We start from the raw sequence: 27567 nt of genomic DNA, 5'->3' as shown, positions 1-27567 counted from the left end.
AATGGCCTAGGGGAAAAATACACATACCGTTGAAATCGGGCGAGTTTCTACTTTCACATGCAACAGGAATTTCTCGAGTTCGTCAATCCGTTCGCGAGATATGGGAGTTTGAAGTTAAGGAATGGTTGAGAAACCTTCAAAATTTTCGCTGGTCTGATACTCGAAACCAATAACTGGAATGGCATAGGTCAAAAATGCACACACCATTGTAATCGGGCGAGTTTCTACTTTCAGACGCAACAGGAATTTCTCGAGTTCGTCAATCCGTTCGCGAGATATGGGAGTTTGAAGTTAAGGAATGGTTGAGAAACCATCAAAATTTTCGCTGGTCTGATACTCGAAACTAATAACTACAATGGCCTAGGGGAAAAGTACACACACCATTGTATTCGGGCGAGTTTCTGCTTTCAGATGCAATAGGAATTTCTCGAGTCCCGTCAATCAGTTCGCGAGATATGGGAGTTTGAAGTTAAGGAATGGTTGAGAAACCATCAAAATTCTCGCAATTCTGATGCTAGAAACGAATAACTGGAAAGGCCTAGGGGAAAAATGCTCATACCCTTGTAATCGGGCGAGTTTCCACTTTCAGATGCAACAGGAATTTCTCGAGTTCGTCATTGCGTTCGCGAGATATGGGAGTTTGAAGTTAAGGAATGCTTGAGAAACCATCAAAATTATCGCAAGTCTGATACTCGAAAACAATAACTACAATGGCCTAGGGGAAAAAGACACATACCGTTGTAATCGGGCGATTTTCCACTTTCAGATGCAACAGGAATTTCTCGAGTGCGTAATTCCGTTCGCGAGATATGGGTGTTTGAAGTTAAGGAATGGTTGAGAAACCATCAAAATTCTCGCAATTCTGATGCTAGAAACGAATAACTGGAAAGGCCTAGGGGAAAAATGCACATACCCTTGTAATCGGGCGAGTTTCCACTTTCAGATGCAACAGGAATTTCTCGAGTTCGTCATTGCGTTCGCGAGATATGGGAGTTTGAAGTTAAGGAATGCTTGAGAAACCATCAAAATTATCGCAAGTCTGATACTGGAAACCAATAACTACAAAGGCCTTGGGGAAAAATACACGTACCGTTGTAATCGGGCGAGTTTCTGCTTTCAGATGCAATAGGAAATTCTAGAGTTCGTCAATCCGTTCGCGAGATATGAGTGTTTGAAGTTACGGAACGGTTGAGAAACCATCAGAATTTTCGCAATTCTGATGCTAGAAACCAATAACTACAATGGCCTAGGGGAAAAAGACACATACCGTTGTAATCGGGCGATTTTCTGCTTTCAGATGCAACAGGAATTTCTCGAGTTCGTCATTCCGTTCGCGAGATATGGGAGTTAGAAGTTAAGGAATGGTTGAGAAACCATCAAAATTTTCGCAAGTCTGATACTCGAAACCAATAACTACAATGGCCTAGGGGAAAAATACACATACCATTGTAATCGGCCGAGTTTCTACTTTCAGATGCAACAGGAATTTCTCGAGTTCGTCAATCCGTTCGCGAGAAATGGGTGTTTGGATTTAAGGAATGGTTGAGAAACCATCAAAATTTTCGCAAGTCTGATACACGAAACCAGTAACTACAATGGCCTAGGGGAAAAGTACACACACCATTGTATTCGGGCGAGTTTCTGCTTTCAGATGCAATAGGAATTTCTCGAGTTCGTCAATCAGTTCGCGAGATATGGGAGTTTGAAGTTAAGGAATGGTTGAGAAACCATCAAAATTTTCGCAATTCTGATGCTGGAAACGAATAACTGGAATGGCCTAGGGGAAAAGTACACATACCGTTGTAATCGGGCGAGTTTCTGCTTTCAGATGCAATAGGAATTTCTCGAGTTCGTCAATCAGTTCGCGAGATATGGAAGTGTGAAGTTAAGGAATGGTTGAGAAACCATCAAAATTATCGCAAGTCTGATACTCGAAACCAATAACTGGAATGGCCCAGGGGAAAAGTACACACCCCATTGTAATCGGGCGAGTATCTACTTTCAGCCGCAATAGGAATTTCTCGAGTTCGTCAATCCGTTCGCGAGATATGGGAGTTTGAATTTAAGGAATGGTTGAGAAACCATCAAAATTTTCGAAATTCTGATGCTAGAAACGAATAACTGGAATGGCCTAGGGGAAAAGTACACACCATTGTAATCGGGCGAGTTTCTACTTTCAGATGCAACAGGAATTTCTCGAGTTCGTCAATCCGTTCGCGAGATATGGGAGTTTGAAGTTAAGGAATGGTTGAGAAACCATCAAAATTGTCGCAAGTCTGATACTTGAAACCAATAAGTGGAATGGCCTAGGGGAAAAGTACACATACCGTTGTAATCGGCCGAGTTTCTACTTTCAGATGCAACAGGAATTTCTCGAGTTCGTCAATCCGTTCGCGAGAAATGGGTGTTTGGATTTAAGGAATGGTTGAGAAACCATCAAAATTTTCGCAAGTCTGATACACGAAACCAGTAACTACAATGGCCTAGGGGAAAAGTACACACACCATTGTATTCGGGCGATTTTCTGCTTTTAGATGCTATAGGAATTTCTCGAGTTCGTCAATCAGTTCGCGAGATATGGGAGTTTGAAGTTAAGGAATGGTTGAGAAACCATCAAAATTTTCGCAATTCTGATGGTAGAAAGGAATAACTGGAATGGCCTAGGGGAAAAGTACACTCACCATTGTAATCGGGCGAGTTTCTACTTTCAGACGCAACAGGAATTTCTCGAGTTCGTCAATCCGTTCGCGAGATATGGGAGTTTGAGGTTAAGGAATAGTTGAGAAACCATCAAAATTTTCGCAAGTCTGATACTCGAAACCAATAAGTGGAATGGCAAAGGGGAAAAGTACACATACCATTGTAATCGGCCGAGTTTCTACTTTCAGATGCAACAGGAATTTCTCGAGTTCGTCAATCCGTTCGAGAGAAATGGGTGTTTGGAGTTAAGGAATGGTTGAGAAACCATCAAAATTGTCGCAATTCTGATGCTAGAAACGAACAACTGGAATGGCCTAGGGGAAAAGTACACACCGTTGTAATCGGGCGAGTTTCTACTTTCAGATGCAACAGGAATTTCTCGAGTTCGTCAATCCGTTCGCGAGATTTGGGAGTTTGAAGTTAAGGAATGGTTGAGAAACCATCAAAATTTTCGCAAGTCTGATACTCGAAAACAATAACTACAATGGCCTAGGGGAAAAGTACACACACCATTGTATTCGGGCGAGTTTCTGCTTTCAGATGCAATAGGAATTTCTCGAGTCCCGTCAATCAGTTCGCGAGATATGGGAGTTTGAAGTAAAGGAATGGTGAGAAACCATCAAAATTTTCGCAATTCTGATGCTAGAAACGAATAACTGGAATGGCCTAGGGGAAAAGTACACATACCATTGTAATCGGCCGAGTTTCTACTTTCAGATGCAACAGGAATTTCTCGAGTTCGTCAATCCGTTCGCGAGAAATGGGTTTTTGGAGTTAAGGAATGGTTGAGAAACCATCAAAATTTTCGCAAGTCTGATACTCGAAACCAATAACTACAATGGCCTAGGGGAAAAGTACACACACCATTGTATTCGGGCGAGATTCTGCTTTCAGATGCAATAGGAATTTCTCGAGTTCGTCAATCAGTTCGCGAGATATGGGAGTTTGAAGTTAAGGAATGGTTGAGAAACCATCAAAATTTTCGCAATTCTGATGCTTGAAACGAATAACTGGAATGGCCTAGGGGAAAAGTACACGCACCATTGTAATCGGGCGAGTTTCTACTTTCAGACGCAACAGGAATTTCTCGAGTTCGTCAATCCGTTCGCGAGATATGGGAGTTTGAAGTTAAGGAATGGTTGAGAAACCATCAAAATTTTCGCAAGTCTGATACTCGAAACCAATAACTAAAAAGTCCTAGGGGGAAAACACACATATCTTTGTAATCGGGCGAGTTTCTACTTTCAGATGCAACAGGAACTTCTCGAGTTCGTCAATCCGTTCGCGAGATATGGGAGTTTGAAGTTAAGGAATGGTTGAGAAACCATCACAATTTTCGCAAGTCTGATACTCGAAACCAATAACTACAATGGCCTAGGGGAAAAATACACATACCGTTGTAATCGGGCGAGTTTCTGCTTTCAGATGCAATAGGAAATTCGCGAGTTCGTCAATCCGTTCGCGAGATATGGAAGTGTGAATTTAAGGAATGGTTGAGAAACCATCAAAATTATCGCAAGTCTGATACTCGAAACCAATAACTGGAATGGCCTAGGGGAAAAGTACACACACCATTGTAATCGGGCGAGTTTCTACTTTCAGCCGCAATAGGAATTTCTCGAGTTCGTCAATCCGTTCGCGAGATATGGGAGTTTGAATTTAAGGAATGGTTGAGAAACCATCAAAGTTTTCGAAATTCTGATGCTAGAAACGAATAACTGGAATGGCCTAGGGGAAAAGTACACACCATTGTAATCGGGCGTGTTTCTACTTTCAGATGCAACAGGAATTTCTCGAGTTCGTCAATCCGTTCGCGAGATATGGGAGTTTGAAGTTAAGGAATGGTTGAGAAACCATCAAAATTTTCGCAAGTCTGATACTCGAAACCAATAAGTGGAATGGCCTAGGGGAGAAGTACACATACCATTGTAATCGGCCCATTTTCTACTTTCAGATGCAACAGGAATTTCTCGAGTTCGTCAATCCGTTCGCGAGAAATGGGTGTTTGGAGTTAACGAATGGTTGAGAAACCATCAAAATTTTCGCAAGTCTGATACTCGAAACCAATAACTACAATGGCCTAGGGGAAAAATACACATACCGTTGTAATCGGGCGAGTTTCTGCTTTCAGATGCAATAGGAAATTCGCGAGTTCGTCAATCAGTTCGCGAGATATGGAAGTGTGAAGTTAAGGAATGGTTGAGAAACCATCAAAATTATCGCAAGTCTGATACTCGAAACCAATAACTGGAATGGCCCAGGGGAAAAGTACACACACCATTGTAATCGGGCGAGTATCTACTTTCAGCCGCAATAGGAATTTCTCGAGTTCGTCAATCCGTTCGCGAGATATGGGAGTTTGAATTTAAGGAATGGTTGAGAAACCATCAAAATTTTCGAAATTCTGATGCTAGAAACGAATAACTGGAATGGCCTAGGGGAAAGTACACACCATTGTAATCGGGCGAGTTTCTACTTTCAGATGCAACAGGAATTTCTCGAGTTCGTCAATCCGTTCGCGAGATATGGGAGTTTGAAGTTAAGGAATGGTTGAGAAACCATCAAAATTTTCGCAAGTCTGATACTCGAAACCAATAAGTGGAATGGCCTAGGGGAGAAGTACACATACCATTGTAATCGGCCCATTTTCTACTTTCAGATGCAACAGGAATTTCTCGAGTTCGTCAATCCGTTCGCGAGAAATGGGTGTTTGGAGTTAACGAATGGTTGAGAAACCATCAAAATTTTCGCAAGTCTGATACTCGAAACCAATAACTACAATGGCCTAGGGGAAAAGTACACACACCATTGTATTCGGGCGAGTTTCTGCTTTCAGATGCAATAGGAATTTCTCGAGTTCGTCAATCAGTTCGCGAGATATGGGAGTTTGAAGTTAAGGAATGGTTGAGAAACCATCAAAATTTTCGCAATTCTGATGCTGGAAACGAATAACTGGAATGGCCTAGGGGAAAAGTACACATACCGTTGTAATCGGGCGAGTTTCTGCTTTCAGATGCAATAGGAATTTCTCGAGTTCGTCAATCGGTTCGCGAGATATAGTATGGGAGTTTGAAGTTAAGGAATGGTTGAGAAACCATCACAATTTTCGCAAGTCTGATACACGAAATCAATAACTACAAAGGCCTAGGGGGAAAACACACGTATCTTTGTAATCGGGCGAGTTTCTACTTTCAGATGCAACAGGAACTTCTCGAGTTCGTCAATCCGTTCGCGAGATATGGGAGTTTGAAGTTAAGGAATGGTTGAGAAACCATTACAATTTTCGCCAGTCTGATACTCGAAACCAATAACTACAATGGCCTAGGGGAAAAATACACATACCGTTGAAATCGGGCGAGTTTCTACTTTCAGATGCAACAGGAATTTCTCGAGTTCGTCAATCCGTTCGGGAGATATGGGAGTTTGAAGTTAAGGAATGGTTGAGAAACCATCACAATTTTCGCAAGTCTGATACTCGAAACCAATAACTACTATGGCCTAGGGCATAAATAAACGTACCGTTGTAATCGGGCGAGTTTCTGCTTTCAGATGCAATTGCAAATTCTCGAGTTCGTCATTCCGTTCGCGAGATATGGGAGTTTGAAGATAAGGAATGCTTGAGAAACCATCAAAATTTTCGCTGGTCTGATACTCGAAACCAATAACTACTATGGCCTAGGGCAAAAATGCAAATACCGTTGTAATCGGGCGAGTTTCTGCTTTCAGATGCAATAGGAAATTCTCGAGTTCGTCTATCCGTTCGCGAGATATGGAAGTGTGAAAATAAAGAGTGGTTGAGAAACCATCAAAAGTTTCGCAAGTCTGATACTCGAAACCAATAACTACAATGGCCTAGGGGAAAAATACACATACCGTTGTAATCGGGCGAGTTTCTGCTTTCAGATGCAATAGGAAATTCTCGAGTTCGTCAATCCGTTCGCGAGATATGGAAGTGTGAAGCTAAGGAATGGTTGAGAAACCATCAAAATTTTCGCAATTCTGATGCTGGAAACGAATAACTGGAATGGCCTAGGGGAAAAGTACACATACCGTTGTAATCGGGCGAGTTTCTGCTTTCAGATGCAATAGGAATTTCTCGAGTTCGTCAATCGGTTCGCGAGATATAGTATGGGAGTTTGAAGTTAAGGAATGGTTGAGAAACCATCAAAATTATCGCAAGTCTGATATTCGAAAACAATAACTACTATGGCCTAGGGGAAAAATACACGTACCGTTGTAATCGGCGAGTTTCTGCTTTCAGATGCAATAGGAAATTCTCGAGTTCGTCAATCCGGTCGCGAGATATGGGAGTTTGAAGTTAAGGAATGGTTGAGAAACCATCACAATTTTCGCAAGTCTGATACTCGAGACAAATAACTACAAAGGTCTAGGGGAAAAATGCACACACCTTTGTATTCGGGCGAGTTTCCACTTTCAGATGCAACAGGAATTTCTCGAGTGCGTCAATCCGTTCGCGAGATATGGGAGTTTGAAGTTAAGGAATGGTTGAGAAACCATCAGAATTTTCGCAATTCTGATTCCAGAAACCAATAACTACAATGGCCTAGGGGAAAAAGACACATACCGTTGTAATCGGGCGATTTTCTTCTTTCGGATGCAATAGGAATTTCTCGAGTTCGTCAATCCGTTCGCGAGATATGGGAGTTTGAAGTTAAGGAATGCTTGAGAAACCATCAAAATTATCGCAAGTCTGATACTCGAAACCAATAACTACAAAGGCCTTGCGGAAAAAAAAACGTACCGTTGTAATCGGGCGAGTTTCTGCTTTCAGATGCAATAGGAAATTCTCGAGTTCGTCATTCCGTTCGCGAGATATGGGAGTTTGAAGATAAGGAATGCTTGAGAAACCATCAAAATTTTCGCTGGTCTGATACTCGAAACCAATAACTACTATGGCCTAGGGCAAAAATGCAAATACCGTTGTAATCGGGCGAGTTTCTGCTTTCAGATGCAATAGGAAATTCTTGAGTTCGTCAATCCGTTCGCGAGATATGGGAGTTTGAATTTAAGGAATGGTTGAGAAACCATCAAAATTTTCGAAATTCTGATGCTAGAAACGAATAACTGGAATGGCCTAGGGGAAAAGTACACACCATTGTAATCGGGCGTGTTTCTACTTTCAGATGCAACAGGAATTTCTCGAGTTCGTCAATCCGTTCGCGAGATATGGGAGTTTGAAGTTAAGGAATGGTTGAGAAACCATCAAAATTTTCGCAAGTCTGATACTCGAAACCAATAAGTGGAATGGCCTAGGGGAGAAGTACACATACCATTGTAATCGGCCCATTTTCTACTTTCAGATGCAACAGGAATTTCTCGAGTTCGTCAATCCGTTCGCGAGAAATGGGTGTTTGGAGTTAACGAATGGTTGAGAAACCATCAAAATTTTCGCAAGTCTGATACTCGAAACCAATAACTACAATGGCCTAGGGGAAAAATACACATACCGTTGTAATCGGGCGAGTTTCTGCTTTCAGATGCAATAGGAAATTCGCGAGTTCGTCAATCAGTTCGCGAGATATGGAAGTGTGAAGTTAAGGAATGGTTGAGAAACCATCAAAATTATCGCAAGTCTGATACTCGAAACCAATAACTGGAATGGCCCAGGGGAAAAGTACACACACCATTGTAATCGGGCGAGTATCTACTTTCAGCCGCAATAGGAATTTCTCGAGTTCGTCAATCCGTTCGCGAGATATGGGAGTTTGAATTTAAGGAATGGTTGAGAAACCATCAAAATTTTCGAAATTCTGATGCTAGAAACGAATAACTGGAATGGCCTAGGGGAAAGTACACACCATTGTAATCGGGCGAGTTTCTACTTTCAGATGCAACAGGAATTTCTCGAGTTCGTCAATCCGTTCGCGAGATATGGGAGTTTGAAGTTAAGGAATGGTTGAGAAACCATCAAAATTTTCGCAAGTCTGAAACTCGAAACCAATAAGTGGAATGGCCTAGGGGAGAAGTACACATACCATTGTAATCGGCCCATTTTCTACTTTCAGATGCAACAGGAATTTCTCGAGTTCGTCAATCCGTTCGCGAGAAATGGGTGTTTGGAGTTAACGAATGGTTGAGAAACCATCAAAATTTTCGCAAGTCTGATACTCGAAACCAATAACTACAATGGCCTAGGGGAAAAGTACACACACCATTGTATTCGGGCGAGTTTCTGCTTTCAGATGCAATAGGAATTTCTCGAGTTCGTCAATCAGTTCGCGAGATATGGGAGTTTGAAGTTAAGGAATGGTTGAGAAACCATCAAAATTTTCGCAATTCTGATGCTGGAAACGAATAACTGGAATGGCCTAGGGGAAAAGTACACATACCGTTGTAATCGGGCGAGTTTCTGCTTTCAGATGCAATAGGAATTTCTCGAGTTCGTCAATCGGTTCGCGAGATATTGTATGGGAGTTTGAAGTTAAGGAATGGTTGAGAAACCATCACAATTTTCGCAAGTCTGATACACGAAATCAATAACTACAAAGGCCTAGGGGGAAAACACACGTATCTTTGTAATCGGGCGAGTTTCTACTTTCAGATGCAACAGGAACTTCTCGAGTTCGTCAATCCGTTCGCGAGATATGGGAGTTTGAAGTTAAGGAATGGTTGAGAAACCATTACAATTTTCGCCAGTCTGATACTCGAAACCAATAACTACAATGGCCTAGGGGAAAAATACACATACCGTTGAAATCGGGCGAGTTTCTACTTTCAGATGCAACAGGAATTTCTCGAGTTCGTCAATCCGTTCGGGAGATATGGGAGTTTGAAGTTAAGGAATGGTTGAGAAACCATCACAATTTTCGCAAGTCTGATACTCGAAACCAATAACTACTATGGCCTAGGGCATAAATAAACGTACCGTTGTAATCGGGCGAGTTTCTGCTTTCAGATGCAATTGCAAATTCTCGAGTTCGTCATTCCGTTCGCGAGATATGGGAGTTTGAAGATAAGGAATGCTTGAGAAACCATCAAAATTTTCGCTGGTCTGATACTCGAAACCAATAACTACTATGGCCTAGGGCAAAAATGCAAATACCGTTGTAATCGGGCGAGTTTCTGCTTTCAGATGCAATAGGAAATTCTCGAGTTCGTCTATCCGTTCGCGAGATATGGAAGTGTGAAAATAAAGAGTGGTTGAGAAACCATCAAAAGTTTCGCAAGTCTGATACTCGAAACCAATAACTACAATGGCCTAGGGGAAAAATACACATACCGTTGTAATCGGGCGAGTTTCTGCTTTCAGATGCAATAGGAAATTCTCGAGTTCGTCAATCCGTTTGCGAGATATGGAAGTGTGAAGCTAAGGAATGGTTGAGAAACCATCAAAATTTTCGCAATTCTGATGCTGGAAACGAATAACTGGAATGGCCTAGGGGAAAAGTACACATACCGTTGTAATCGGGCGAGTTTCTGCTTTCAGATGCAATAGGAATTTGTCGAGTTCGTCAATCGGTTCGCGAGATATAGTATGGGAGTTTGAAGTTAAGGAATGGTTGAGAAACCATCAAAATTATCGCAAGTCTGATATTCGAAAACAATAACTACTATGGCCTAGGGGAAAAATACACGTACCGTTGTAATCGGCGAGTTTCTGCTTTCAGATGCAATAGGAAATTCTCGAGTTCGTCGATCCGGTCGCGAGATATGGGAGTTTGAAGTTAAGGAATGGTTGAGAAACCATCACAATTTTCGCAAGTCTGATACTCGAGACAAATAACTACAAAGGTCTAGGGGAAAAATGCACACACCTTTGTAATCGGGCGAGTTTCCACTTTCAGATGCAACAGGAATTTCTCGAGTGCGTCAATCCGTTCGCGAGATATGGGAGTTTGAAGTTAAGGAATGGTTGAGAAACCATCAGAATTTTCGCAATTCTGATTCCAGAAACCAATAACTACAATGGCCTAGGGGAAAAAGACACATACCGTTGTAATCGGGCGATTTTCTTCTTTCGGATGCAATAGGAATTTCTCGAGTTCGTCAATCCGTTCGCGAGATATGGGAGTTTGAAGTTAAGGAATGCTTGAGAAACCATCAAAATTATCGCAAGTCTGATACTCGAAACCAATAACTACAAAGGCCTTGCGGAAAAATACACGTACCGTTGTAATCGGGCGAGTTTCCACTTTCAGATGCAACAGGAATTTCTCGAGTTCGTCATTGCGTTCGCGAGATATGGGAGTTTGAAGTTAAGGAATGGTTGAGAAACCATTACAATTTTCGCCAGTCTGATACTCGAAACCAATAACTACAATGGCCTAGGGGAAAAGTACACACCATTGTAATCGGGCGAGTTTCCACTTTCAGATGCAACAGGAATTTCTCGAGTTCGTCATTGCGTTCGCGAGATATGGAAGTTTGAAGTTAAGGAAAGCTTGAGAAACCATCAAAATTATCGCAAGTCTGATACTCGAAACCAATAACTACAATGGCCTAGGGGAAAAATACACATACCGTTGAAATCGGGCGAGTTTCTACTTTCACATGCAACAGGAATTTCTCGAGTTCGTCAATCCGTTCGCGAGATATGGGAGTTTGAAGTTAAGGAATGGTTGAGAAACCTTCAAAATTTTCGCTGGTCTGATACTCGAAACCAATAACTGGAATGGCATAGGTCAAAAATGCACACACCATTGTAATCGGGCGAGTTTCTACTTTCAGACGCAACAGGAATTTCTCGAGTTCGTCAATCCGTTCGCGAGATATGGGAGTTTGAAGTTAAGGAATGGTTGAGAAACCATCAAAATTTTCGCTGGTCTGATACTCGAAACTAATAACTACAATGGCCTAGGGGAAAAGTACACACACCATTGTATTCGGGCGAGTTTCTGCTTTCAGATGCAATAGGAATTTCTCGAGTCCCGTCAATCAGTTCGCGAGATATGGGAGTTTGAAGTTAAGGAATGGTTGAGAAACCATCAAAATTCTCGCAATTCTGATGCTAGAAACGAATAACTGGAAAGGCCTAGGGGAAAAATGCTCATACCCTTGTAATCGGGCGAGTTTCCACTTTCAGATGCAACAGGAATTTCTCGAGTTCGTCATTGCGTTCGCGAGATATGGGAGTTTGAAGTTAAGGAATGCTTGAGAAACCATCAAAATTATCGCAAGTCTGATACTCGAAAACAATAACTACAATGGCCTAGGGGAAAAAGACACATACCGTTGTAATCGGGCGATTTTCCACTTTCAGATGCAACAGGAATTTCTCGAGTGCGTAATTCCGTTCGCGAGATATGGGTGTTTGAAGTTAAGGAATGGTTGAGAAACCATCAAAATTCTCGCAATTCTGATGCTAGAAACGAATAACTGGAAAGGCCTAGGGGAAAAATGCACATACCCTTGTAATCGGGCGAGTTTCCACTTTCAGATGCAACAGGAATTTCTCGAGTTCGTCATTGCGTTCGCGAGATATGGGAGTTTGAAGTTAAGGAATGCTTGAGAAACCATCAAAATTATCGCAAGTCTGATACTGGAAACCAATAACTACAAAGGCCTTGGGGAAAAATACACGTACCGTTGTAATCGGGCGAGTTTCTGCTTTCAGATGCAATAGGAAATTCTAGAGTTCGTCAATCCGTTCGCGAGATATGAGTGTTTGAAGTTACGGAACGGTTGAGAAACCATCAGAATTTTCGCAATTCTGATGCTAGAAACCAATAACTACAATGGCCTAGGGGAAAAAGACACATACCGTTGTAATCGGGCGATTTTCTGCTTTCAGATGCAACAGGAATTTCTCGAGTTCGTCATTCCGTTCGCGAGATATGGGAGTTAGAAGTTAAGGAATGGTTGAGAAACCATCAAAATTTTCGCAAGTCTGATACTCGAAACCAATAACTACAATGGCCTAGGGGAAAAATACACATACCATTGTAATCGGCCGAGTTTCTACTTTCAGATGCAACAGGAATTTCTCGAGTTCGTCAATCCGTTCGCGAGAAATGGGTGTTTGGATTTAAGGAATGGTTGAGAAACCATCAAAATTTTCGCAAGTCTGATACACGAAACCAGTAACTACAATGGCCTAGGGGAAAAGTACACACACCATTGTATTCGGGCGAGTTTCTGCTTTCAGATGCAATAGGAATTTCTCGAGTTCGTCAATCAGTTCGCGAGATATGGGAGTTTGAAGTTAAGGAATGGTTGAGAAACCATCAAAATTTTCGCAATTCTGATGCTGGAAACGAATAACTGGAATGGCCTAGGGGAAAAGTACACATACCGTTGTAATCGGGCGAGTTTCTGCTTTCAGATGCAATAGGAATTTCTCGAGTTCGTCAATCAGTTCGCGAGATATGGAAGTGTGAAGTTAAGGAATGGTTGAGAAACCATCAAAATTATCGCAAGTCTGATACTCGAAACCAATAACTGGAATGGCCCAGGGGAAAAGTACACACCCCATTGTAATCGGGCGAGTATCTACTTTCAGCCGCAATAGGAATTTCTCGAGTTCGTCAATCCGTTCGCGAGATATGGGAGTTTGAATTTAAGGAATGGTTGAGAAACCATCAAAATTTTCGAAATTCTGATGCTAGAAACGAATAACTGGAATGGCCTAGGGGAAAAGTACACACCATTGTAATCGGGCGAGTTTCTACTTTCAGATGCAACAGGAATTTCTCGAGTTCGTCAATCCGTTCGCGAGATATGGGAGTTTGAAGTTAAGGAATGGTTGAGAAACCATCAAAATTGTCGCAAGTCTGATACTTGAAACCAATAAGTGGAATGGCCTAGGGGAAAAGTACACATACCGTTGTAATCGGCCGAGTTTCTACTTTCAGATGCAATAGGAATTTCTCGAGTTCGTCAATCCGTTCGCGAGAAATGGGTGTTTGGATTTAAGGAATGGTTGAGAAACCATCAAAATTTTCGCAAGTCTGATACACGAAACCAGTAACTACAATGGCCTAGGGGAAAAGTACACACACCATTGTATTCGGGCGATTTTCTGCTTTTAGATGCTATAGGAATTTCTCGAGTTCGTCAATCAGTTCGCGAGATATGGGAGTTTGAAGTTAAGGAATGGTTGAGAAACCATCAAAATTTTCGCAATTCTGATGGTAGAAAGGAATAACTGGAATGGCCTAGGGGAAAAGTACACTCACCATTGTAATCGGGCGAGTTTCTACTTTCAGACGCAACAGGAATTTCTCGAGTTCGTCAATCCGTTCGCGAGATATGGGAGTTTGAGGTTAAGGAATAGTTGAGAAACCATCAAAATTTTCGCAAGTCTGATACTCGAAACCAATAAGTGGAATGGCAAAGGGGAAAAGTACACATACCATTGTAATCGGCCGAGTTTCTACTTTCAGATGCAACAGGAATTTCTCGAGTTCGTCAATCCGTTCGAGAGAAATGGGTGTTTGGAGTTAAGGAATGGTTGAGAAACCATCAAAATTGTCGCAATTCTGATGCTAGAAACGAACAACTGGAATGGCCTAGGGGAAAAGTACACACCGTTGTAATCGGGCGAGTTTCTACTTTCAGATGCAACAGGAATTTCTCGAGTTCGTCAATCCGTTCGCGAGATTTGGGAGTTTGAAGTTAAGGAATTGTTGAGAAACCATCAAAATTTTCGCAAGTCTGATACTCGAAAACAATAACTACAATGGCCTAGGGGAAAAGTACACACACCATTGTATTCGGGCGAGTTTCTGCTTTCAGATGCAATAGGAATTTCTCGAGTCCCGTCAATCAGTTCGCGAGATATGGGAGTTTGAAGTAAAGGAATGGTGAGAAACCATCAAAATTTTCGCAATTCTGATGCTAGAAACGAATAACTGTAATGGCCTAGGGGAAAAGTACACATACCATTGTAATCGGCCGAGTTTCTACTTTCAGATGCAACAGGAATTTCTCGAGTTCGTCAATCCGTTCGCGAGAAATGGGTTTTTGGAGTTAAGGAATGGTTGAGAAACCATCAAAATTTTCGCAAGTCTGATACTCGAAACCAATAACTACAATGGCCTAGGGGAAAAGTACACACACCATTGTATTCGGGCGAGATTCTGCTTTCAGATGCAATAGGAATTTCTCGAGTTCGTCAATCAGTTCGCGAGATATGGGAGTTTGAAGTTAAGGAATGGTTGAGAAACCATCAAAATTTTCGCAATTCTGATGCTTGAAACGAATAACTGGAATGGCCTAGGGGAAAAGTACACACACCATTGTAATCGGGCGAGTTTCTACTTTCAGACGCAACAGGAATTTCTCGAGTTCGTCAATCCGTTCGCGAGATATGGGAGTTTGAAGTTAAGGAATGGTTGAGAAACCATCAAAATTTTCGCAAGTCTGATACTCGAAACCAATAACTAAAAAGTCCTAGGGGGAAAACACACATATCTTTGTAATCGGGCGAGTTTCTACTTTCAGATGCAACAGGAACTTCTCGAGTTCGTCAATCCGTTCGCGAGATATGGGAGTTTGAAGTTAAGGAATGGTTGAGAAACCATCACAATTTTCGCAAGTCTGATACTCGAAACCAATAACTACAATGGCCTAGGGGAAAAATACACATACCGTTGTAATCGGGCGAGTTTCTGCTTTCAGATGCAATAGGAAATTCGCGAGTTCGTCAATCCGTTCGCGAGATATGGAAGTGTGAATTTAAGGAATGGTTGAGAAACCATCAAAATTATCGCAAGTCTGATACTCGAAACCAATAACTGGAATGGCCTAGGGGAAAAGTACACACACCATTGTAATCGGGCGAGTTTCTACTTTCAGCCGCAATAGGAATTTCTCGAGTTCGTCAATCCGTTCGCGAGATATGGGAGTTTGAATTTAAGGAATGGTTGAGAAACCATCAAAGTTTTCGAAATTCTGATGCTAGAAACGAATAACTGGAATGGCCTAGGGGAAAAGTACACACCATTGTAATCGGGCGTGTTTCTACTTTCAGATGCAACAGGAATTTCTCGAGTTCGTCAATCCGTTCGCGAGATATGGGAGTTTGAAGTTAAGGAATGGTTGAGAAACCATCAAAATTTTCGCAAGTCTGATACTCGAAACCAATAAGTGGAATGGCCTAGGGGAGAAGTACACATACCATTGTAATCGGCCCATTTTCTACTTTCAGATGCAACAGGAATTTCTCGAGTTCGTCAATCCGTTCGCGAGAAATGGGTGTTTGGAGTTAACGAATGGTTGAGAAACCATCAAAATTTTCGCAAGTCTGATACTCGAAACCAATAACTACAATGGCCTAGGGGAAAAATACACATACCGTTGTAATCGGGCGAGTTTCTGCTTTCAGATGCAATAGGAAATTCGCGAGTTCGTCAATCAGTTCGCGAGATATGGAAGTGTGAAGTTAAGGAATGGTTGAGAAACCATCAAAATTATCGCAAGTCTGATACTCGAAACCAATAACTGGAATGGCCCAGGGGAAAAGTACACACACCATTGTAATCGGGCGAGTATCTACTTTCAGCCGCAATAGGAATTTCTCGAGTTCGTCAATCCGTTCGCGAGATATGGGAGTTTGAATTTAAGGAATGGTTGAGAAACCATCAAAATTTTCGAAATTCTGATGCTAGAAACGAATAACTGGAATGGCCTAGGGGAAAGTACACACCATTGTAATCGGGCGAGTTTCTACTTTCAGATGCAACAGGAATTTCTCGAGTTCGTCAATCCGTTCGCGAGATATGGGAGTTTGAAGTTAAGGAATGGTTGAGAAACCATCAAAATTTTCGAAATTCTGATGCTAGAAACGAATAACTGGAATGGCCTAGGGGAAAGTACACACCATTGTAATCGGGCGAGTTTCTACTTTCAGATGCAACAGGAATTTCTCGAGTTCGTCAATCAGTTCGCGAGATATGGGAGTTTGAAGTTAAGGAATGGTTGAGAAACCATCAAAATTTTCGCAATTCTGATGCTGGAAACGAATAACTGGAATGGCCTAGGGGAAAAGTACACATACCGTTGTAATCGGGCGAGTTTCTGCTTTCAGATGCAATAGGAATTTCTCGAGTTCGTCAATCGGTTCGCGAGATATAGTATGGGAGTTTGAAGTTAAGGAATGGTTGAGAAACCATCACAATTTTCGCAAGTCTGATACACGAAATCAATAACTACAAAGGCCTAGGGGGAAAACACACGTATCTTTGTAATCGGGCGAGTTTCTACTTTCAGATGCAACAGGAACTTCTCGAGTTCGTCAATCCGTTCGCGAGATATGGGAGTTTGAAGTTAAGGAATGGTTGAGAAACCATTACAATTTTCGCCAGTCTGATACTCGAAACCAATAACTACAATGGCCTAGGGGAAAAATACACATACCGTTGAAATCGGGCGAGTTTCTACTTTCAGATGCAACAGGAATTTCTCGAGTTCGTCAATCCGTTCGGGAGATATGGGAGTTTGAAGTTAAGGAATGGTTGAGAAACCATCACAATTTTCGCAAGTCTGATACTCGAAACCAATAACTACTATGGCCTAGGGCATAAATAAACGTACCGTTGTAATCGGGCGAGTTTCTGCTTTCAGATGCAATTGCAAATTCTCGAGTTCGTCATTCCGTTCGCGAGATATGGGAGTTTGAAGATAAGGAATGCTTGAGAAACCATCAAAATTTTCGCTGGTCTGATACTCGAAACCAATAACTACTATGGCCTAGGGCAAAAATGCAAATACCGTTGTAATCGGGCGAGTTTCTGCTTTCAGATGCAATAGGAAATTCTCGAGTTCGTCTATCCGTTCGCGAGATATGGAAGTGTGAAAATAAAGAGTGGTTGAGAAACCATCAAAAGTTTCGCAAGTCTGATACTCGAAACCAATAACTACAATGGCCTAGGGGAAAAATACACATACCGTTGTAATCGGGCGAGTTTCTGCTTTCAGATGCAATAGGAAATTCTCGAGTTCGTCAATCCGTTCGCGAGATATGGAAGTGTGAAGCTAAGGAATGGTTGAGAAACCATCAAAATTTTCGCAATTCTGATGCTGGAAACGAATAACTGGAATGGCCTAGGGGAAAAGTACACATACCGTTGTAATCGGGCGAGTTTCTGCTTTCAGATGCAATAGGAATTTCTCGAGTTCGTCAATCGGTTCGCGAGATATAGTATGGAAGTTTGAAGTTAAGGAATGGTTGAGAAACCATCAAAATTATCGCAAGTCTGATATTCGAAAACAATAACTACTATGGCCTAGGGGAAAAATACACGTACCGTTGTAATCGGCGAGTTTCTGCTTTCAGATGCAATAGGAAATTCTCGAGTTCGTCAATCCGGTCGCGAGATATGGGAGTTTGAAGTTAAGGAATGGTTGAGAAACCATCACAATTTTCGCAAGTCTGATACTCGAGACAAATAACTACAAAGGTCTAGGGGAAAAATGCACACACCTTTGTATTCGGGCGAGTTTCCACTTTCAGATGCAACAGGAATTTCTCGAGTGCGTCAATCCGTTCGCGAGATATGGGAGTTTGAAGTTAAGGAATGGTTGAGAAACCATCAGAATTTTCGCAATTCTGATTCCAGAAACCAATAACTACAATGGCCTAGGGGAAAAAGACACATACCGTTGTAATCGGGCGATTTTCTTCTTTCGGATGCAATAGGAATTTCTCGAGTTCGTCAATCCGTTCGCGAGATATGGGAGTTTGAAGTTAAGGAATGCTTGAGAAACCATCAAAATTATCGCAAGTCTGATACTCGAAACCAATAACTACAAAGGCCTTGCGGAAAAATACACGTACCGTTGTAATCGGGCGAGTTTCTGCTTTCAGATGCAATAGGAAATTCTCGAGTTCGTCATTCCGTTCGCGAGATATGGGAGTTTGAAGATAAGGAATGCTTGAGAAACCATCAAAATTTTCGCTGGTCTGATACTCGAAACCAATAACTACTATGGCCTAGGGCAAAAATGCAAATACCGTTGTAATCGGGCGAGTTTCTGCTTTCAGATGCAATAGGAAATTCTTGAGTTCGTCAATCCGTTCGCGAGATATGGGAGTTTGAATTTAAGGAATGGTTGAGAAACCATCAAAATTTTCGAAATTCTGATGCTAGAAACGAATAACTGGAATGGCCTAGGGGAAAAGTACACACCATTGTAATCGGGCGTGTTTCTACTTTCAGATGCAACAGGAATTTCTCGAGTTCGTCAATCCGTTCGCGAGATATGGGAGTTTGAAGTTAAGGAATGGTTGAGAAACCATCAAAATTTTCGCAAGTCTGATACTCGAAACCAATAAGTGGAATGGCCTAGGGGAGAAGTACACATACCATTGTAATCGGCCCATTTTCTACTTTCAGATGCAACAGGAATTTCTCGAGTTCGTCAATCCGTTCGCGAGAAATGGGTGTTTGGAGTTAACGAATGGTTGAGAAACCATCAAAATTTTCGCAAGTCTGATACTCGAAACCAATAACTACAATGGCCTAGGGGAAAAATACACATACCGTTGTAATCGGGCGAGTTTCTGCTTTCAGATGCAATAGGAAATTCGCGAGTTCGTCAATCAGTTCGCGAGATATGGAAGTGTGAAGTTAAGGAATGGTTGAGAAACCATCAAAATTATCGCAAGTCTGATACTCGAAACCAATAACTGGAATGGCCCAGGGGAAAAGTACACACACCATTGTAATCGGGCGAGTATCTACTTTCAGCCGCAATAGGAATTTCTCGAGTTCGTCAATCCGTTCGCGAGATATGGGAGTTTGAATTTAAGGAATGGTTGAGAAACCATCAAAATTTTCGAAATTCTGATGCTAGAAACGAATAACTGGAATGGCCTAGGGGAAAGTACACACCATTGTAATCGGGCGAGTTTCTACTTTCAGATGCAACAGGAATTTCTCGAGTTCGTCAATCCGTTCGCGAGATATGGGAGTTTGAAGTTAAGGAATGGTTGAGAAACCATCAAAATTTTCGCAAGTCTGATACTCGAAACCAATAAGTGGAATGGCCTAGGGGAGAAGTACACATACCATTGTAATCGGCCCATTTTCTACTTTCAGATGCAACAGGAATTTCTCGAGTTCGTCAATCCGTTCGCGAGAAATGGGTGTTTGGAGTTAACGAATGGTTGAGAAACCATCAAAATTTTCGCAAGTCTGATACTCGAAACCAATAACTACAATGGCCTAGGGGAAAAGTACACACACCATTGTATTCGGGCGAGTTTCTGCTTTCAGATGCAATAGGAATTTCTCGAGTTCGTCAATCAGTTCGCGAGATATGGGAGTTTGAAGTTAAGGAATGGTTGAGAAACCATCAAAATTTTCGCAATTCTGATGCTGGAAACGAATAACTGGAATGGCCTAGGGGAAAAGTACACATACCGTTGTAATCGGGCGAGTTTCTGCTTTCAGATGCAATAGGAATTTCTCGAGTTCGTCAATCGGTTCGCGAGATATAGTATGGGAGTTTGAAGTTAAGGAATGGTTGAGAAACCATCACAATTTTCGCAAGTCTGATACACGAAATCAATAACTACAAAGGCCTAGGGGGAAAACACACGTATCTTTGTAATCGGGCGAGTTTCTACTTTCAGATGCAACAGGAACTTCTCGAGTTCGTCAATCCGTTCGCGAGATATGGGAGTTTGAAGTTAAGGAATGGTTGAGAAACCATTACAATTTTCGCCAGTCTGATACTCGAAACCAATAACTACAATGGCCTAGGGGAAAAATACACATACCGTTGAAATCGGGCGAGTTTCTACTTTCAGATGCAACAGGAATTTCTCGAGTTCGTCAATCCGTTCGGGAGATATGGGAGTTTGAAGTTAAGGAATGGTTGAGAAACCATCACAATTTTCGCAAGTCTGATACTCGAAACCAATAACTACTATGGCCTAGGGCATAAATAAACGTACCGTTGTAATCGGGCGAGTTTCTGCTTTCAGATGCAATTGCAAATTCTCGAGTTCGTCATTCCGTTCGCGAGATATGGGAGTTTGAAGATAAGGAATGCTTGAGAAACCATCAAAATTTTCGCTGGTCTGATACTCGAAACCAATAACTACTATGGCCTAGGGCAAAAATGCAAATACCGTTGTAATCGGGCGAGTTTCTGCTTTCAGATGCAATAGGAAATTCTCGAGTTCGTCTATCCGTTCGCGAGATATGGAAGTGTGAAAATAAAGAGTGGTTGAGAAACCATCAAAAGTTTCGCAAGTCTGATACTCGAAACCAATAACTACAATGGCCTAGGGGAAAAATACACATACCGTTGTAATCGGGCGAGTTTCTGCTTTCAGATGCAATAGGAAATTCTCGAGTTCGTCAATCCGTTTGCGAGATATGGAAGTGTGAAGCTAAGGAATGGTTGAGAAACCATCAAAATTTTCGCAATTCTGATGCTGGAAACGAATAACTGGAATGGCCTAGGGGAAAAGTACACATACCGTTGTAATCGGGCGAGTTTCTGCTTTCAGATGCAATAGGAATTTGTCGAGTTCGTCAATCGGTTCGCGAGATATAGTATGGGAGTTTGAAGTTAAGGAATGGTTGAGAAACCATCAAAATTATCGCAAGTCTGATATTCGATAACAATAACTACTATGGCCTAGGGGAAAAATACACGTACCGTTGTAATCGGCGAGTTTCTGCTTTCAGATGCAATAGGAAATTCTCGAGTTCGTCAATCCGGTCGCGAGATATGGGAGTTTGAAGTTAAGGAATGGTTGAGAAACCATCACAATTTTCGCAAGTCTGATACTCGAGACAAATAACTACAAAGGTCTAGGGGAAAAATGCACACACCTTTGTATTCGGGCGAGTTTCCACTTTCAGATGCAACAGGAATTTCTCGAGTGCGTCAATCCGTTCGCGAGATATGGGAGTTTGAAGTTAAGGAATGGTTGAGAAACCATCAGAATTTTCGCAATTCTAATTCCAGAAACCAATAACTACAATGGCCTAGGGGAAAAAGACACATACCGTTGTAATCGGGCGATTTTCTTCTTTCGGATGCAATAGGAATTTCTCGAGTTCGTCAATCCGTTCGCGAGATATGGGAGTTTGAAGTTAAGGAATGCTTGAGAAACCATCAAAATTATCGCAAGTCTGATACTCGAAACCAATAACTACAAAGGCCTTGCGGAAAAATACACGTACCGTTGTAATCGGGCGAGTTTCTGCTTTCAGATGCAATAGGAAATTCTAGAGTTCGTCAATCCGTTCGCGAGATATGGGAGTTTGAATTTAAGGAATGGTTGAGAAACCATCACAATTTTCGCAAGTCTGATACTCGAGACAAATAACTACAAAGGTCTAGGGGAAAAATGCACACACCTTTGTATTCGGGCGAGTTTCCACTTTCAGATGCAACAGGAATTTCTCGAGTGCGTCAATCCGTTCGCGAGATATGGGAGTTTGAAGTTAAGGAATGGTTGAGAAACCATCAAATTTTTCGCAAGTCTGATACTCGAAACCAATAACTGGAATGCCCTAGGGGAAAATACACATACCATTGTAATCGGGCGAGTTTCTACTTTCAGATGGAACAGGAATTTTTCCAGTTAGTCAATCCGATCGCGAGAAATGGGAGTTTGAAGTTATGGAATGGTTGAGAAACCATCAAAATTTTCGCAAGTCTGATATTCGAAACCAATAACTACAAAGGCATAGGGGAAAAATTCACATACCGTTGTAATCGGGCGAGGTTCTACTTTCACATGCAACAGGAATTTCTTGAGTTCGTCAATCCGTTCGCGAGATATGGGAGTTTGAAGTTAAGGAATGGTTGGGAAACCATCAGAGTTTTCGCATGTCTGATACTCGAAACCAATAACTACAAAGGCCTAGGGAAAAATTCACATACCGTTGTAATCGGGCGAGTTTCTGCTTTCAGATGCAATAGGAAATTCTCGAGTTCGTCATTCCGTTCGCGAGATATGGGAGTTTGAAGATAAGGAATGCTTGAGAAACCATCAAAATTTTCGCTGGTCTGATACTCGAAACCAATAACTACTATGGCCTAGGGCAAAAATGCAAATACCGTTGTAATCGGGCGAGTTTCTGCTTTCAGATGCAATAGGAAATTCTCGAGTTCGTCTATCCGTTCGCGAGATATGGAAGTGTGAAAATAAAGAGTGGTTGAGAAACCATCAAAAGTTTCGCAAGTCTGATACTCGAAACCAATAACTACAATGGCCTAGGGGAAAAATACACATACCGTTGTAATCGGGCGAGTTTCTGCTTTCAGATGCAATAGGAAATTCTCGAGTTCGTCAATCCGTTCGCGAGATATGGAAGTGTGAAGCTAAGGAATGGTTGAGAAACCATCAAAATTTTCGCAATTCTGATGCTGGAAACGAATAACTGGAATGGCCTAGGGGAAAAGTACACATACCGTTGTAATCGGGCGAGTTTCTGCTTTCAGATGCAATAGGAATTTCTCGAGTTCGTCAATCGGTTCGCGAGATATAGTATGGGAGTTTGAAGTTAAGGAATGGTTGAGAAACCATCAAAATTATCGCAAGTCTGATATTCGAAAACAATAACTACTATGGCCTAGGGGAAAAATACACGTACCGTTGTAATCGGCGAGTTTCTGCTTTCAGATGCAATAGGAAATTCTCGAGTTCGTCAATCCGGTCGCGAGATATGGGAGTTTGAAGTTAAGGAATGGTTGAGAAACCATCACAATTTTCGCAAGTCTGATACTCGAGACAAATAACTACAAAGGTCTAGGGGAAAAATGCACACACCTTTGTATTCGGGCGAGTTTCCACTTTCAGATGCAACAGGAATTTCTCGAGTGCGTCAATCCGTTCGCGAGATATGGGAGTTTGAAGTTAAGGAATGGTTGAGAAACCATCAGAATTTTCGCAATTCTGATTCCAGAAACCAATAACTACAATTGCCTAGGGGAAAAAGACACATACCGTTGTAATCGGGCGATTTTCTTCTTTCGGATGCAATAGGAATTTCTCGAGTTCGTCAATCCGTTCGCGAGATATGGGAGTTTGAAGTTAAGGAATGCTTGAGAAACCATCAAAATTATCGCAAGTCTGATACTCGAAACCAATAACTACAAAGGCCTTGCGGAAAAATACACGTACCGTTGTAATCGGGCGAGTGTCTGCTTTCAGATGCAATAGGAAATTCTAGAGTTCGTCAATCCGTTCGCGAGATATGGGAGTTTGAATTTAAGGAATGGTTGAGAAACCATCACAATTTTCGCAAGTCTGATACTCGAGACAAATAACTACAAAGGTCTAGGGGAAAAATGCACACACCTTTGTATTCGGGCGAGTTTCCACTTTCAGATGCAACAGGAATTTCTCGAGTGCGTCAATCCGTTCGCGAGATATGGGAGTTTGAAGTTAAGGAATGGTTGAGAAACCATCAAATTTTTCGCAAGTCTGATACTCGAAACCAATAACTGGAATGCCCTAGGGGAAAATACACATACCATTGTAATCGGGCGAGTTTCTACTTTCAGATGGAACAGGAATTTTTCCAGTTAGTCAATCCGATCGCGAGAAATGGGAGTTTGAAGTTATGGAATGGTTGAGAAACCATCAAAATTTTCGCAAGTCTGATACTCGAAACCAATAACTACAAAGGCATAGGGGAAAAATTCACATACCGTTGTAATCGGGCGAGGTTCTACTTTCACATGCAACAGGAATTTCTTGAGTTCGTCAATCCGTTCGCGAGATATGGGAGTTTGAAGTTAAGGAATGGTTGGGAAACCATCAGAGTTTTCGCATGTCTGATACTCGAAACCAATAACTACAAAGGCCTAGGGAAAAATTCACATACCGTTGTAATCGGGCGAGTTTCTACTTTCACATGCAACAGGAATTTCTCGAGTTCGTCAATCCGTTCGCGAGAAATGGGAGTTTGAAGTTAAGGAATGGTTGAGAAACCATCAAAATTTTCGCAAGTCTGATACTCGAAAACAATAACTGCAATGGCCTAGGGTAAAAATACACATACCGTTGTAATCGGGCGAGTTTCCACTTTCAGATGCAACAGAAATTTCTCGAGTTCGTCATTCCGTTCGCGAGATATGGGAGTTTGAAGTTAAGGCATGGTTGAGGAACTATCAAAATTTTCGCTGGTTTGATACTCGAAACCAATAACTGGAATGGCCTAGAGGTAAAGTACACTCACCATTGTAATCGGGCGAGTTTCTACTTTCAGATACAAGAGGAATTTCTCGAGTTGGTCAATGCCTTCGCGAGATGTGGGAGTTTGAAGTTAAAGAATGGTTGAGAAATCATCAAAATTTTCGCATGTCTGATACACGAATCCAATAACTACTATGGCCTAGGGCAAAAATACACATACCATTGTAATCGGTCTAGTTTCTGCTTTCAGATGCAAAAGGAAATTCTCTAGTTCGTCAATCCGTTCGCGAGATATGGGTGATTGAAGTTAAGGAATGGTTGAGAAACCATCAAAAGTTTCACTGGTCTGATATTCGAAACCAATAACTGGAATGGCCTAGGGGAAAAGTACACACACCATTGTATTCGGGCGAGTTTCTACTTTCAGATGCAACAGGAATTTCTCGAGTTCGTCAATCTGTTCGCGAGAAATGGGTGTTTGGAGTTAAGGAATGGTTGAGAAACCATAAAAATTTTCGCAAGTCTGACACTCGAAACCAATAACTACTATGGCCTAGGGCATAAATAAACGTACCGTTGTAATCGGGCGAGTTTCTGCTTTCAGATGCAATTGCAAATTCTCTAGTTCGTCATTCCGTTCGCGAGATATGGGAGTTTGAAGATAAGGAATGGTTGAGAAACCATCAAAATTTTCGCAATTCTGATACTCGAAACCAATAAGTGGAATGGCCTAGGGGAAAAGTTCACATACCATTGTAATCGGGCGAGTTTCTACTTTCAGATGCAACAGGAATTTCTCGAGTTCGTCAATCTGTTCGCGAGAAATGGGTGTTTGGAGTTAAGGAATGGTTGAGAAACCATAAAAATTTTCGCAAGTCTGATACTCGAAACCAATAAGTGGAATGGCCTAGGGGAAAAGTACACATACCATTGTAATCGGGCGAGTTTCTACTTTCAGATGCAACAGGAATTTCTCGAGTTCGTCAATCCGTTCGCGAGATATGGGAGTTTGAAATTAAGGAATGGTTGAGAAACCATCAAAATTTTCGCAAGTCTGATACTGGAAACCAATAACTGGAACGGCCTAGGGGAAAAGTACACATACCGTTGTAATCGGGTGAGTTTCTACTTTCAGGTGCTATAGGAATTTCTCGAGCTCGTCAATCCGTTCGCGAGGTATGGAAGTGTGAAGTTAAGGAATGGTTGAGAAACCACCAAATTTTCGCAAGTCTGATACTCGAAACCAATAAGTGGAATGGCCTAGGGGAAAAGTACACACACCATTGTAACCGGGGGAGATTCTACTTTCAGATACAACAGGAACTTCTCGAGTTCGTCAAAGCGTTCGCGAGATATGGGAGTTTGAAGTTAAGGAATGGTTGAGAAGTCATCAAAATTTTCGCAAATCTGATACTCGAATCCAATAACTACTATGGCCTAGGGCAAAAATACACATACAGTTGTAATCGGGCGAGTTTCTGCTTTCAGATGCAATAGGAAATTCTCGAGTTTGTCAATCCGTTCGCGAGATATGGGAGTTTGAAGTTAAGGAATGGTTGAGAAACCATCACAATTTTCGCAAGTCTGATACTCGAAACCAATAACTACAATGGCCTAGGGGAAAATACACATACCGTTGAAATCGGCCGAGTTTCTACTTTCAGATGCAACAGGAATTTCTCGAGTTCGTCAATCCGTTCGCGAGAAATGGGTGTTTGGAGTTAAGGAATGGTTGAGAAACCATCAAAATTGTCGCAATTCTGATGCTAGAAACGAATAACTGGAATGGCCTAGGGGAAAAGTACACACACCATTGTATTCGGGCGAGTTTCTGCTTTTAGATGCAATAGGAATTTCTCGAGTTCGTCAATCAGTTCGCGAGATATGGGAGTTTGAAGTTAAGGAATGGTTGAGAAACCATCAAAATTTTCGCAATTCTGATGCTAGAAAGGAATAACTGGAATGGCCTAGGGGAAAAGTACACTCACCATTGTAATCGGGCGAGTTTCTACTTTCAGACGCAACAGGAATTTCTCGAGTTCGTCAATCCGTTCGCGAGATATGGGAGTTTGAAGTTAAGGAATAATTGAGAAACCATCAAAATTTTCGCAAGTCTGATACTCGAAACCAATAACTACAAAGGCCTAGAGGGAAAACACACATATCTTTGTAATCGGGCGAGTTTCTACTTTCAGATGCAACAGGAGCTTCTCGAGTTCGTCAATCCGTTCGCGAGATATGGGAGTTTGAAGTTAAGGAATGGTTGAGAAACCATCACAATTTTCGCAAGTCTGATACTCGAAACCAATAACTACAATGGCCTAGGGGAAAAATACACATACCATTGTAATCGGGCGAGTTTCTGCTTTCAGATGCAATAGGAAATTCGCGAGTTCGTCAATCCGTTCGCGAGATATGGAAGTGTGAAGTTAAGGAATGGTTGAGAAACCATCAAAATTTTCGCAAGTCTGATACTCGAAACCAATAAGTGGAATGGCCTAGGGGAAAAGTACACATACCATTGTATTCGGGCGAGTTTCTGCTTTCAGATGCAATAGGAATTTCTCGAGTTCGTCAATCATTTCGCGAGATATGGGAGTTTGAAGTTAAGGAATGGTTGAGAAACCATCAAAATTTTCGCAAGTCTAATACTCGAAACCAATAACTACAATGGCCTAGGGGAAAAGTACACACACCATTGTATTCGGGCGAGTTTCTGCTTTCAGATGCAATAGGAATTTCTCGAGTTCGTCAATCATTTCGCGAGATATGGGAGTTTGAAGTTAAGGAATGGTTGA

The sequence above is a fragment of the Ptiloglossa arizonensis genome, unplaced genomic scaffold, assembly GCF_051014685.1.
Source record: "Ptiloglossa arizonensis isolate GNS036 unplaced genomic scaffold, iyPtiAriz1_principal scaffold0023, whole genome shotgun sequence".
Classification (NCBI taxonomy): Eukaryota; Metazoa; Arthropoda; class Insecta; order Hymenoptera; family Colletidae; genus Ptiloglossa; species Ptiloglossa arizonensis.
This window is presented reverse-complemented; position numbering follows the sequence as displayed.